The sequence below is a fragment of the Fukomys damarensis genome, unplaced genomic scaffold (genome assembly GCF_012274545.1).
Source record: "Fukomys damarensis isolate Sample0158 unplaced genomic scaffold, DMR_v1.0_HiC HiC_scaffold_30, whole genome shotgun sequence".
Classification (NCBI taxonomy): domain Eukaryota; kingdom Metazoa; phylum Chordata; class Mammalia; order Rodentia; family Bathyergidae; genus Fukomys; species Fukomys damarensis.
In genome coordinates this window covers 39,282,121-39,297,689 of record NW_022900942.1, presented here as the reverse complement: position 1 = coordinate 39,297,689, position 15,569 = coordinate 39,282,121, and the positions used below count along the sequence as shown (strand labels likewise).

The following is a 15,569-nucleotide window of genomic DNA, read 5'->3' as shown; positions in this document are numbered from 1 at the left end:
GGTGCAGAGAGGCGGGGTGGGGGTGGATCCCCCAACTGCGGGGACACCGAGGCCCTTCTCCCCAGAAGCTGGGCGGGCAGAATCGGGCCGGATGACAGGGTTCAGCCATCGGAGCTCTTGGGCTAGCAGAGCAGGGGACACCTTCGAAAGGAGCTCGTCTGTGCTGCGCAGCAGGTCCCGGCCCGGCGGCACTTCAGCGTGGCTGGACCCTTCGCTGGCAGCCGAAGAACCCACCCTGGGAGGAGGCTGGCGCTACCAGTCGGCCACCTGACCTTCCGCATCCGAGGTGTGCCCTTCTCCCGCTTGCATCTGCGGGTCAGGAAAACCAAAAGGGAGGCGCCCTCCATTAGGAAACATTCCAAAGGGAGAAAAGCTGCAAATTTGTCGGCTGGCTTTGTTGTAACCCACTTCCACTTAACTGGTTTTGATTTCTTTTGGTTTGCAAGTTCTAGGCTTTAGTGGGGAGGGGAGCACCACCGTCATCGCAGGTGACCTGAATCTTTCCGTTAACGACCGTTTTCTCAGATGGAATCGTGTGATCAGAAGGCAAAATTCTAGTGGTAGGCGACCTTAAACCTGCATTCATATTCTTCTGTATGCCTCCGTCCCACGCACACTGGTTTTTAGCATAGTCTGTTCCTGCTTTTCCTTTGTTCGTTGTACTCCCTTAACTTGCTGCCTTCTTTTTCTTGGTACACATCTGAATAATTGTAAACCTTACCTTTGTAGTGAAGTTCACCCTTGGTGCCCTGTCCCACGGAACCTGGCTTTGAATCCCAATCTCTGTGAAACAGGTTACTCAGTATTGTTAAAGCCTTGTAAATAAGTGACTCAGAGCAGCCCAGGATATGGTGACCCAGGTGTCAACCAGGTTATTTTTATACTTAAAACATAATAGCAGAGAACAGACAGAATAAACGGTTTCAATACCCCACAACAAGTGGAATAACTGACAAGCCACCAAAAATTAGAATCCCAGACCCACCAGAAAGACAATGTCTAGTAATGCCTTGGTATGTGATTTTTTTTTCATACAGAGAGCTGTCGTAGGTGTTGAGAAAAGAAAACAAAAAGACAATAGAAGTCCATTGTCTCTTGATAACTATTTCTTAAAAGCAAATGAAAGTAAGTGTTCTTATCTGAAAAATAAATAATAAAATGTTTAAAGGGTATCACCACTCCAATTGTGTCAAGCCACCTTGGACAAAGTATCCATATTGTGGTTGCCTTAATACACTAAAACATTTTTGTACATAATGTAATTATAAATCTATCAGTCTGCATGGATGCAAACTGTGTGTGACAAATCGTCTTTTAAATGGTCAATTTCAACTGTACATTTTTCATCCAAGTTGTACTCTAGCCATTGGTTTAGCGTGGACAGATATTCCATCTCTATTACCCATTTCCACAGCCCAAGTAAAACATGTTAAGAAGACTCAGAATGAATATGAAGTTATCCCATTGCTGTAGATGTTTTTAAAGTCAGATGTGGAAATTTCAAATTAGTATTTTCAATTTCCTCCCTCACTCCTCCCCTTACCTTTCCCAAGACATCAAATACCTGGCATGGTAGATTACAGAAAGACACTGAAAGAGAGAATTAAATTTTCCAATGGGAGTTAGAATATCTGGTTTACCTCCAAATTAAGTTTCTTTACAGGAAGTCAGGACCAGCTGGAAATTGTATTATCACTTCAGAACACAATATTATTTCCTTACAGAGAGATGGATCTTTGTTTGATGGGGTAACTATGGGAGTAAATTTTTAAAACTCAAGTTAATATGCCTGCAAACATCACTTCTCTGCTGTGGCACCCACAGTTGGTTGAAATTACCTACAGAGCTATCCTGTTCTGTAGTCACTATGGACTTCACATCATTCGCAGCCCTCTAGGTCAGCTGCATTTAATCCTGGCAATATGTAAGTTGAAAGGAGTGTACTTTAAAGCTTATATCCTAGACGCTCAGTCTGTGACCTGGGCTCACCTTTGCCATTTCACACAAGTTGAACAGCAAAATCACACCAGCCTTTTTCAGTCTGTCATTTCCAAGCCATATCTGAGTGGTTCCAAAGTCACCAGGGAGGAAGGTTTAAATCAGATCCTCGCACCCCACCATTGCTATGAAAGAACAACCATTTTCATTCCAGTCAAGCCATAAAGAGGTTTCTCTTCCCGTTGGATCTGAAAAATAATTTCCTTCATTCTTGTAACCTTCTCCCTTCCCATGCTGCATTGTCTCTCTACCAAGTCTGTAGGCAGACTAAATCTTGTAGAGGAGAGCCAGCTGGTGCTTAGTAAGCTTCTTTAAAAGGAAGACTCAAAATTTAATTAGCATTCACTTCTAGTATGTGAGAAATTCCAAACAATTGGGATACGTTAGAATTCCCAAACCACTGAAAAGTATTCCAGGAGAGATTCAGTGAAGTTGCAAATCACATGTGAATTGGGGTCTGTGGTTGGCATGTGAGTTAAATGCACATCTCCACGTGCAGACTCTTAAGAATAGGCGGGAGAACTGCAGAGGACCAAAGCTGAGGCGTGCTACATAGCTCCTTGGATGTGGAAGCCAGTCCAGCCACTTACACTGCCTCCTCTTTCCATCGCCCTCTATGCGCTCTGTGTCACATTTTCTTTTCCTTCAGCTTTTCATTAACTTAACCCATTGTTACAACATTCCATCTGCTCTAAGGGCCGGCCCCCTGCCCTTAGCTGGTTCTCTTCAGGGCGGGCTCCACTTGGGGCCAGTCAGTCTCCCATTTAGTCAGTTGCAGGGCCAGGAAGACAACCCAGCTCTCTTGTCCCAGATTGTGGACTTCTTTAGCCATCCAACACTGCCCGCTGGGGTGCATTTTTATGTCCTTTGGTATCCAGGAGACTCCATATACATTTCCACAAAATATTTTATAGTAAGAGAAACCCCTTGATTGTCACTTCTCCCCCTCCTCCCCACCAAGACTGTTGTCCTTCACCAAGCAGGTGTGGACTCCTTTAATTAGGAGCCTGATTGAGGATGAGAAAATGATGAAACCTAGACATAAAAGCCTCCTTAAAGGTGCTGATGGCTTTTTAACCTACTGTACTAAGTGGCTGGGTGACCACTTGCTTTTCAACTCCTTATCTCAAATGAGAAGTTTATCTTCCTCAAATAGCCCATCTCTGGCTACAACCCAAGAGAGAAAGGTAAAGGAAAGGAGAGTACATGGGGTTGCTTTGTAACTTGGCAGGGCCCGGACTCAGCAGCCAAAGACAGCCCAGGAAAGGTGACTGAAGCCTGGCAGAAGATTAGCGTGTTAACTTGGCTGCTGTCTGCAGCGGGAGGCCATGTCCAATGGCAGATAGATTTTGTGTTCTGCACATTTCTGGGTCTATAAATATGATAAGCAAGTGATGACAGAATTATAGTGTAAGGTGATGTATTACATGCAGATCATAAAGGATTTGGTATTAGGACTTAAGTAGAAAATCCCACTCCTAGCTTATTACCCAACAATATTCAGATAATGAGCTTTTGGAGAATATTTTTTCCCTATCACTAGGAAGATTTACCTGGTAACTGTCTAAAGTCTATACATATCTTTCCAAAGCCTTTAAATGCCAACTGTAGCGTGGAGAGAGAGAGAGGGGTGGCAGGAGCCGAAATGCCTCAAAAGCCATTTAAGTGTTACGTTGCAGGATTTTCAGCCCTACTCATTATGTAAAAGTAGATAAATATAGACATTTTTCTCAACACTACCCTATCGTATCACAATGGTCCAAATGCCAGAGCTTACAGATAATGTCATCACAGTGCCTAGAAACTCAAACTGTAATATATCGTAGCATTTCCTTGGTGTTTCTTAAGGTTTTTTCCCACAATGCAAGGCTCCCTCTGCCCCTGTTTCTTAGAGAGTTCACCCCACTGACAGTCTGCCTTCCCTGTGGGACTCAGTCAGTCATTTGGGGAATAGTCTTAGAAGCACATATCAACCAAGGAAGAAACTTACTGGATATCTATTGCCCACTTGCCCAGGTATAATAAACACTAAAGGGGGGAAAACTGACAAGAGCTGCCAACTAGTCAACCTGGAAGGGCAGTTCCACCCTAGGTTGGTGTCTTTCTGTTTCTTCCTTTTTTTAAAAAAAATCTATTTCTTAAATAATAATAAATGCACATGATGTGTTAAATATGTACATATATATTTCAAAGGAAAAAATGGGCACAAGATTGTCTTACAAGTCGTGCTGGCTAATTTTTAGTTTGTATTCATAAGTGGTTTTTAAAAGCCTTTTTTAAAGTGTAATTTGCATGTTCTACTTTGATTGTATGTAAACATATTTTAGAACAAAAAATGTATTTGTATTTTATTGAATATAGAGGCAAGAAAAATTGTACATTGTTTGAAATGTTCTTTTGTAACAGTTTTTATTCATAAAGCATTTTTGTACATTTAAAATGAACATGGACTTGCTGTTATTTGAGGCGTAGATACATCTGGCATGCTTTACTGTCATGCTCCTCCATGGTCTTAGATGTTGGGTTTTAAACATTTTTTTCTAAAAGAAAGCTCAGTCTTTTTTGCTACCAGATCAGGTTAGCACAGTATAGAGCACTTAACTATTAAAAAAAAAAGTTAATCCTATTCATATGTTATTCATTGTGTGAAATTAAAGACATTCAATTCAGTCTAACATGAGTTGTGAATTCTTTTGTTTTATTTTCCATCTGGTTCACATCACTGAGGAGTTTAATAGCATTTGGGGGTCTTTGCTCAGACCAACTGGATACAGAATCATTGACAAAATTCTAATCAAACTTCTTTTTTTTGTATAAAGCTGAGAGGTGCATTCTGGGCAAGATTTAAGTCTGACTTGCTGGGCTGCAGTTCAGAGAATATGGCATTACCTGGACTTCCCACCTCAGCTGAGTCATAGCACTGCTGAGAGCAGTCAAAGAGTACTGAAGAATGTTGGAAGACTCATTCTACGTTTTTAGAATTTTTTTTTGGGGGGGGGGTCAAACTCCAGTCCTTGCCCTTGTGAGGCAGGTAGCAGAACTACTGAGCTAAATCCCCAACCCTTATTCTATATTTTTAGAAAGCCATTATGGATGGAGATTAAGCTTCTTAAATATCTCATGATGTCTAATATCTGAAGGATGTATCATTGACTGCATTTCCAGTTTCACTGGAGTGATAGGAGGGATAGGCTATTTAACAAACCATATTGATTACCTAGCACAGTGCCTATGTGTGAGTCCTTGCTCCAAAGGACTTCACAAGGCTTACATTTGGGAAATGATCTAGCAGTTCTAAGCAGAATATGACAGTGGTTAAAGAGGTCTCAGAAGAGGGGTGTGCCCTGTTCTTCCTATCTTTCTCTCCCCACCCTTCCTGTTCCAAATTTACTTAAGTTTTATTATCCTGTTTTAAAGTATAATTTTGCATATGCTGGTTCAGTTATGTGCAAGCGCTGGTGCATTTATGGTTGGTTGGTTTCACCTTCTTTCCCTGTCTTCTGATGTGTCTCTTCCAAAAGTAAAGAAGACAGAGAAGAAACCTTATTGATCCCCTCTCCACCCCAACCATCAGTCTGATCCATTGTGACATTTATTCTAACATTCAATATTTGCAGCACCCACAATAGAGTAACAGAGGTGAGAAGGAATCAGTGGAAGCCATCAGGAGTACACAATCAGGGCAGCCGCCACATGGATAGAGCACTGTGTCTTAAGCGGTTTCCCAAGATTGCGAATTTTGTCAGCAACCTCTAGCAGTAGAATTTGCTCTCTTTCTCCTCTCCTTTGCCAACTTTCTTGCATCAAACCAGGAAAAAATTTAAACATTAGAGAGTCCTCTTCCTAACTCTGGCTCTTGAGATGGTTGGTATTTCTGAAATGTGCAGTAACTTCCAAAAGTGTCCTTAATCTCTTCTTACCAGCTTCTCACATAAGGAAAAAACTGTTTACTTTGAAATGGATTGTCTCAACTTTGGGGTTTTTAATCAGACTAGAGAGTAGCCGTGTGCTGAGAAAAGTTCTCAGGAAAGTCATGTGTCTACACATAAGGCTGATGTGAATCTCAATCTATAAATAGATGGGTGGAAGGAATATGTAATTCTTAATTCTTATTTTCCAGCAGCTCAATTTTTAAAAACAATTTTAGGACTCCATTCCATCAGCCTAGCAGAATCTGAATTCCACAGCCAAAAAATCATTTTTCTAACCCGGAGGAGAAGGAAGTAAGAGTCCTAAAATGCCTCACTCCAACTTCCTTCTAAATTGTTTCTCTATGCCAAGTTCTATTTCCCCAGTTTCCCTGCACTGGAAACGCAAAAGCCAGAAAGAAGGACTTTTAGCTTTTTTCTCTGCTCCTTGTGCTGTCAGATACATGCCCTGTGGGGACGAGTACAAACCACCCTGACTGCCTGTACTGAGCGGAGGCACTAAGGGAAGAAGGGGGATGTTGGAAATCAGTTACAGCTTAAAAAATCTTTCAGGCATGAAATGGGTAGGGACAAGAGGACATGGGAGCTCAGAGATCCATCCAAGGTCTTTAAAGGCTCTTTTGAGAACACATAAGGTAATGAATGGGTATGAAAGGGATGGAGAGTGGAAAGAATAATACGTGAAAGTAGTGTGTATTTTTATTAACATTATTGATACGTTCACTGTTGTGGGAAATGCCAGTATCCAGATTTTTAATTGTTATAAATCTGTGGCAATATAATTTGCTGTCATGAAACCTTTTAATTTCCAGGATGAATTAAAAACTCGTTCCAAAAGTGTTATTCACTTTCACATATGGCAAAATTGTGAAGTCACAAATGAGAAATGTTAAAAATCTCAAAGCGGTTAGAAACCACACATATTCTGTCATTATTATGCCTTAAAATTTAAAACTTAGTTCTCTTCTTTTTAGCAGAGAGAACATTGGAGTATGATTCAAGAGACCTGGGATGGGCTCTTTCTTGGTCAGTAAAGAAGTCTGTCCCTGACAGCAAAATGTCTTTGAACGTCACTTGCCTACTTGATAAAATGAGAGGTTCAACTCTGCAATATGGGCAGTGCTCTCCAAGTCTAATAGTCTCTGATTCTGTCATCTTTGTACCTTTCCAAGAAGCCCTACCTTTAATTTTCAACTTTATCCCTAACCATTCTGTGAAACTAATGACTTTTGGAGTTGCTACATCAGCAGCCTATCTTCTACCAATAGATAGGAAAGTATGGAAAAAAAAAAGTGAGGAAAATAGAGGACATATAATCAAATTCTCTCTCTTTCACTGCCCTCCTTCTTTCTTTTATGCCTTCCTTGCATACTGCCAAGTTCTATAGATGTAAGAATGAGCAAGAAAGTAAGGCCTATTCTCTGCCATCCATCTTCAAGGTATAATTCAAACCTTACCTCTTCCGGAAGAATCATGACCACAAATATACATCTTTTGTACTATGATGTAAGTTTGCAGAAGTTGTTTCCTGAAAAGGGAGACCTGGCTGAAAAAGAAAATGGAGGATCCCAAGTTGTCCCCCTGTGGTGTGGTATCTGCCCAAACTAGACATCTTTTTCTGATTCTTCCAAAAGTATTCTTGTCAGACTATAGCCTTGTAAAAGAATCAACACATTCTGTATATCCCTGAAAATTACAGGCAGGTCCTAGTAAACTAACCTCTACCTCTCTTTTTTTCGCAGTCAGACTATCTAGGTTGTTCTTGCCCCTGAGACCTCTAATGCCAGCTGCAAGCCCAAGCTACCATCCTTTGTTTCAGTTAGCAGTGTTCCGGACTTCAAAAGATCCCTGAATCCACTCCCAAGCTAAACAGTCATCGCTGCTCTTGGCCAGGAGAGGTGGGAAAAAAACAACAAAAGAGACTACAGCTAGGCTCAGCGGCATATCCTTGCCAATACAATTCACTAAGCTAGTTGACATTTGATATCTCAGAATATCTTCAGTTTTACAATAACTTTGAGACTTCTGTAGATTCATCGAAGGTTACCACGGCGTAGGCAAGGAAGTCCTGTGCAGCCCTCTCCTAACTGCCCCCTTCTGCCAGAGTCCCACAAACCACAGCACAATGTCTACACTGTGAAACTGACATTGGTGCAATCCATAGAACTTCAGATTCTCCAAGTTGTGTGTGTTGCTCACTTATGTGGGTGACTGTGGTTGTGTGTGTATAGATTTATGCAGTTCTGTCACATGTATGGCCTTGTGTATCTGCAACCACAATCCAGATACTCATTATGCAATCACCACAAAGATGTCCTTATGCTAACCACTCCATTCCCTCTCAACCCTGACAACCACTAATATGTGCTCTACCTCTGCAGTTTTGCTATTTCGAGAACGTTACACAAATGGAATCATATAATTGTTTCCTATTAAAAATAAAGTCAAGTTTTAGACTGAGTAAAAGCTATGAATATAGTAAAGTTCCCGTGAATCATGAATCGATTCTCCCTCATTATTATCATTTGCTACAAGTAACAAAACCATTATTACATGATTAGTAACTAAGGTCTACATTTTACTCAGATGCCCTTAGTTTCCAGTGAATGACCTTTTTCTTTTCCAGGATCCCACTCAGGAAACAACATTATATTTCTCCTCATGTTTCCTTAGATTTCTCTTGGCTGTTACAGTTTTTCAAACTTTTCCTGTTTGTGATGAGCCTGAAAGTTTTGAAGACCACTGGTCAAGTACTTTGTACAATGTCCCTTTAGGATTTTCCTGATGTTTTTCTCATAATTACATAAGAGCATATTGTATGTTTGGGGGACACCAAAAGACCATAGAGGTGGAATGAAATCATGGTCACTTCCTGCCAAGGGTATGTATTATCACTGTGATATATATAATTCTTAATGTTGACTGCACTTTTACTCTTTCCTCCATCTGTCTGCTTTAGAGGAAAAGTCACTACCCAGAGTCTACACTTAAGAAGTGTGAAGCTATGTTCTACCTCATTGATTGTTAAGTTTCTATGTACGTTGTTTGGAATCTCAATGCATAGGAGATTTGTCTTTACCTAACACTTGATTTGAAGTAATTTTAGACTTATAGAAAAGTAGAAAAAAACAGTAGCAAGCTCTATGCAATGACTTCACCCAGCTTCCTGCAATACCAACATAGTGCATAGCCATAGCACAGTCATTTAATATAAGAAATTAATTTGGTACCATACGTAACTACTGGCTGGATTTCACCACTTTTTACAATAGCCATTTTAAAAATATATTATTTTAAAATTATAACTGTGGTGAAATACAAAGCATTGAATTTTATCATCTTAACCATTTAAAATACACAGACTACTAGTGTTAAGCATATTTACATTGTTGTGCAACTGAGTTTCAAGATGCTGATGCCCAAGAGTTTCTTATCTTGCAAAATGGAAGCTCTGTGCCCATTAAACTCACCACACCTCACCCAACCCCCTAACAACCACCATGATATTTTCTGTCTCTACAAGTTTGATCACTTGAGATCCCACATAAGTGTAATCTTACTTTGTCTTCCAGGATATTTGTGTTTTGTTCTCTGCTTATTGCCGAGTAGTAGTCCAGGACGTAGATATACCAGTTTTTGTTCAGCTACTGAGCCACTGATGGACCTTTGAGATTTGAGGTATTACAAACATGCATATAAAAGTGCCTATGTGAAAATAAAGCTTCATTTCTCTGGAAAAAGTTGCCACAGACTGTGTTTGGTGGGTTGTGTTGTGTATGCACTTTTAGCTTTGGCGCTATCAAACAATTTTCCAGAGAATTCATACCATTTTACATCCCCGTCAACAGTACAGGAATGATCCAGTCTCTTCACCCTCACCAGTTATTGATGTTATCACTGTTTTCCTTGCAGTCATTCTGATAGATTCCTAGTTATCTTACTCTGTTTGGGCTGCGATACATAGATAGACAATAGATACATAATCACAGCTATATAGATAGAAGTATGTTCTGAAACTTGAACAGGAAAATCACATTAATATATCTAATGTAAATGTATATGCATGTGCGAATATATATGTAAGCTTCTTATTAATATTTACTTCAAATCCCTGAATTGGAATTCTTGAATTGGAAGTTTTTACTAAAACTTACAAGTGTATCTCCTAAAAGAATTTTTAAAGACACATAATTGCCCCTTTGTTTTTTATCCCATATAACAAATATAAGAGTTTCAGTAATAAAACTCCAATGCCATCATCAGTATGATTACTGAAAACATGAAAAAAGCCCAATGTGTTCCTCTTTCTGCCACTTTTGTAATGTTCTATATCAACATTTGCAGAAGCTGAAAAAGATGAGACTGCAGACTGGCGCGGCCACTGTGTAAAGCAGTATGGAGAAACCTCAAAGAACTAGGATTAGAGGTCCCATTTGACCCAGCTATTCCCGGCTGCGTATCTTCCCCAAAGAGTTAAAACAATCATATCACAGCGATATATGTGCACCCGTGTTCATAGCAGCACAGGTTGTAACAGCTAACACTTGGAAACAGCCTAATTGCCCATCAACTGGTGACTGGATAAAGAAACTGTGGGGGTTTTTTCAACATATAGAATGGAGTACTACTAAGCCATAAAGAATGAGAAATAGGGAACGGAGAAAGGGGTGAAGGGAGGGCAGGGACAAGGGGAAAAAATGAGATCCAAGACCTGTCATGGAAAGGTACAAGATCCCAATGATGAATGAATGTAACTGTACTGTATTCCAGTAAACTCAATTAAAAAAATGAATGAGAGATTAGAGTTTTATAGCTAAATAGTTGCACATTGAGGCTATATTCTTAAGTGAAATAAATAGGACACGTGTGAATACCAAAGTTTCTCTAGCTTGAGAAACTGAAATTGCAAATAAGGACTAAAAGGTATAATAGATACTGTGAAATAGGGAGAAAAGGGGCAAAGGGGAGGGGAAAGTGGGAGGGGTGGGGAAAGGAAAGAAGGGAATGGAATTAATATGAGAAAAGGAAAAAATGGAAGCAAAGGTTTTGTAAATAGGAATTGAAGGGAGGACAGGGGAATGGTGAAAAAAAAAATAACCAAGATAGATTATGTAAAGGTACAAATTTCCAATGATTCAATGTCATTATATTGTATACCTAAAATGTACCAATAAAATTAATTTAAAAAACTTATTTGTGATTGAACAAAAAAGATATGCACTTGCTCCCATTCACCCACATGTAGTCTTAGATTTGAAGGACCAGCTGTCCAGGGGCCACACACACCACACACACACACACACACACACACGCACACACGATGTCTGAAATGCATTCCCAAGGAAATTCTTAAAATGGGGCTCAGGGGAACAACGGTTCTTGAGAGCTCGCATGTTAATAATTGTGTGCCCTTTATAGTGGAAAGTCCATTGGCTGCATATAAAACCTTTGGCTCACAACCTCTTCCCTTGAGCATTTTAAGTAGGTTCTTCCATTCTCTTCTGGCATGAAGCACTGCTTTTGCAAACTTAATTGCTATCTAATTTTCTTTTGCTTATGTTGCTTTTTTTAAAAAAAGATACACAAAAAAGTTTTCTTTTTCTTTATTATCCATAGTTTTATTAGAATGTATTTTGCTATTATCAATCAATATTCTCTTTAAAGCAGTAAATTTTTTAAGGAATGCTTTTTCTGAATCATGTATTTTAGTATTATTTTGTTTCCTGGCATTGGTTTTCTTCTTCAAAGGCTTGTACTATTTTCAGGTGCTTTCTTATGCAGTTTCATTTTTAGTCACTGTTTTATGAATCCTTTTTATCTCTTCATTTCATCTTCTTAATTTTGAAATTTTTCTTCTACTTAACCTTTTATTTCCCTTCAGATAGATTATGTTGCCTTCACTCAGTCTTGTATTCTTTCTGGTTTCACCATCATTTTTGACACTGTATTTTCATTTGCTTATTTTTTCCTGAGTTCTCTCACTTCGGTTTTAAATTGTCTTATTCCTAATCTGTGCCATTGTTTCATGTCTTTCAACATTTTAATGCACTTTAACACATTCTGTTACAGTATGGTAGAGGTTGGGATTGTTTTATGGGTCCACTTTATTAGCATATTTTTCGTTCCGTATTTTGCTCTCTTCCTTTTAATACATTTCATAGGACATGCTTGCTAGTACATATCGGTTTCTAATTTGAAATTAGTTCTCCTGAACTGTTAAGAGATGAGTAGAGGGTGGTTTTTCTAACTTACAGTGTTCTATCTTTTGCTGTTTCTTTAGAGCGCTATACTATTTCTCTTTGCTTTCTACAATTTCTAGCTCTATTTTGCTCACTATTTTAGTTGAACCTTCTCTTTCTATGCTCTCTGTTATCCCTGTCATACTCTAGTGTCATTTTTTCCTCTTTCACCACCTTAATTTATTATAATTTTTCTGCAATTCTTTTTTTTTCTCATTGAGTTTATTAGTACATTTTAGTCTTACAGTACAGTTACATTCATTATTGAGATCTTGTACCTCTACATGACAGGTCTTGGTTCTCATTTTTTCCCCTTGTCCCTGCCCTCCCTTCACCTCCTCCTCCCCTCCTCTTTCACAAACACTTTATTTTCATTTTATCATATTTTTCCCTTATTACCCTCCCCCTACCCTTCCCACCTTCCCTACACCTTTAGCCTCTTTCTTCCTATTTCACATTGTCCATTATATCATTAGGACCTTATGTACTATTGTAGTTTATTCAAACCAGAGAAACTATTCGGTATTTACACATATGTGACTTATTTTATCTAGCGTCATTTTAAATGGCACATGGATTTGATTATTGAGTATATTCTCAAGGCTCGGCCATGTGCTACATTTCGGGTCATTTTTAATGAAGCCTAGAACCATCACTGCTTACAAACTAAGGATTTCTCCAACTTTAGTCTATATGCAAGCAAAATGAATTAAATGAATAGGTCACCATTATTTGAACTGGTAAAAGAAAGAAAAAAATGCATCTAAATCTAAGTGGGCCTTAAGGGATGGTTGTGGATTGCTACCCAAAGTGAAGAATACAGGAAGGCAGGTCGCCAGATGGCCTTGGTTGTCCACACTTTCCCCTCTTCCACTGACAGTTGTCCAAATAACTGTGGGGTGCATGGAGAACACAATGCAGTTAAGGAGAAAGGGTTCAGACCAAGCCAGGCTGTGGCCTCATTTGTCTTAGAAGAGGATGCTCTGCAGTACTTAAGCTCAGCAACTCAAAAGATGCCCATGGTATAAAAGCCCAGGGCAGAGTGCTTTCAGTGTATCTTGCTATAGGAGTGTCTTAGTATAATGTAGGATGTTTAGATGAAATGCCACTCCCACCCAAGGCTGTTTTCCTGGGCCTTAGGAAGCTGGCTCACCATGGATCCTAGGCGTCTGTCTGTTCTTGCTACCTATCTGTAAGTAATATATTTCCTTTACCTGGCACTGTGTGCAAGTGTTTTATCTCACCAGACTGGAGACTCTGCAAAAAGTGGCATCCTCTGGTAGATGTCATAAATGAGAGGAAGAAAATACAAGCAAAGATGTAACAGTTATGCACATATTGTTATGCATATAAGAGTTATTAGGAACAGGGAGGAAGTCAGAGTGGCTGGTGAGGTAACGTGCTACAGAGGAAGGGGCCAATGGGAAATCAAAGTGAATAAATAGGAGAGAATCATAATGCTAAAAGGAAAAGGAATTGGAGCTGAACTAGCTGATCATTTATGATACATTTTGAAAACAGTAAAGCAAGATTTAAAATTTCAGAGAGAAAAATTTGTGGTTTACAGGCCAGATTTTATATTTGGATTATGTGGCCCCTGTCCAGCTTAGTATCTTGCACACAGAATATTTCAAATTTGCTGATTCAACACAACAGTAAATTACTCTGGGCCTACTAAAAAACTATCCTGGTGAGCCAATACAAATACACTGTCCATAAAGCAGGTGCGGGCCCTCAAGCAAAACATATGCAATGATGGATAACATAGTTGAGATTAAAAACTCACAATCCAGTGCAGCTGTGAATGACCATCAGCCTGGCTTAATGTTAAAAAAAAAACAACTATGTCCCCTTTTAATGCATTTAAGGGATGCTATTTTCAAGAGTCACACATGGGAAGCAAGCAAAGAACAAATAAGCTTAAACTCAGAAGTAAATGTTAGTACTTAACAGGTACTATTTTTCTCTTGGTTATTCTCCTTTTCTTTGTAACCCTAAGTATGAGTCTGTCCCATCTAGACCAAAGGTTGTTGAACTATGGCTCACAGACCAAACGTAGTCTGTTGTTATTTTGGGGTGCCCTGTAGCCAAGAATGTTTTTTTATATTTTCAAATGGTTGAAAAAAATCAAAACAAGAATATTTCATGTCACATGAAGTCAGATTTCAGCGCCCATGCAATAAAGTGATATTTTGGCACAGATCATTCATTTACATGTTATCTGGGATTTTATTTGGGATCCACCAAAGTTAAAATCATTTAACTTACAAAACCTTCAACAATTGTCTTCTGCTCCTTCACAAAGAAAGGGTGCTGACTAATAGGAATAAACTGGAATCTTGGTTCTTAGGAAATTTATACAATATAAACACATGATCCAGCTCAGTAGGAAATTTACCTTGTACCATTGTACTGGCTCCTGAAAAGGAACACTAATCCCCATCTAGTTTTTTATAAGCCCACTTTTACCTTGTCATTTGAACTTGAAGTTCTGGAATAAATTATGCTTATTTAGGCTCTCATTAACCCTTTCATGTCTCAGTGGTTCTGGGATTCCCGTTCAGTTAAAATCTACTGCTCTCCAGAATCCCATCCTAAACTATGCTCTGCCAGGTAGAAGCAGGCACCTCTCTGCCTTCCTGGAGCATTCAGGCAATGCTTTCTGATCACTCAGCCTAACTCAGGTTGAATTAGCTGTCATTGTTCTATGCTGAGTGTCTCTGAAGTCCAAGTGAGCATTTCAAGGGATGAGACTTTACTGAGTGGGTTTTTTTGTCCTTCCTATATAGTGCCAACCATGACCTGTTACAAGACTCTCAATATGTATCTGTTGATTGATTAATAGATTGGCAGAGGAGCTGGGCCAGTGAGGTAGCATCCTGTGGAGAAGAAAGAGCCACCAGATCAACCTTCAGGTGGGCTGTGCTTGAAATAGTGTCCATTATTTTGTGGTCTTTCATGCTCCTTCTTGGTCCACTGGATTTGAATAGCCTTTGAAAAGGAGAAAAGATGGTGCAAGCTAACAAAAGCAACCTTACCTCCATCTGCCTTCAATTCCCAATCTGGGAAACTGTTTCCAGAAGTCCTGGTACATAAGAACCTGATGTGGTGACAGAACATTCTGTCTTCCTCTTGTTATATGAGCAAGCATACTAAGTTTCTGCAGACTCATAAATCCTATGGGCCTTTTCCAGCCTCTCTACTCAGGCTGTGGGCCCCCATTCCAGGAAAGGGATGCTTTGAAATCCCCTTCAAAGGAAAATATCATGTTTCTGCACATCCAGCACCACTGTGGGTTGATGTTGTCCAGGGCAGGTAGGATGGGCTGGCCGTGGAGTCATTTGTGCTTCCTGAAGTTCTTGTTTTTCAGAATTGTGCAGGGAAATACAAGCTGCTCAGCACC

General features: G+C 39.5%; 1 long non-coding RNA gene across 1 annotated transcript; it reads left to right on the top strand.

The window, feature by feature from the left end:
- The first annotated feature begins 272 nt into the window (after nucleotides 1-272).
- LOC104856955 lies at nucleotides 273-15,081 on the top strand. Its single transcript, XR_004514788.1, has 5 exons — nucleotides 273-1,125; nucleotides 7,670-7,825; nucleotides 8,601-8,808; nucleotides 9,500-9,605; nucleotides 15,012-15,081. It is a non-coding gene; the product is annotated as an uncharacterized LOC104856955 (long non-coding RNA).
- Nucleotides 15,082-15,569: the final 488 nt, after the last annotated feature.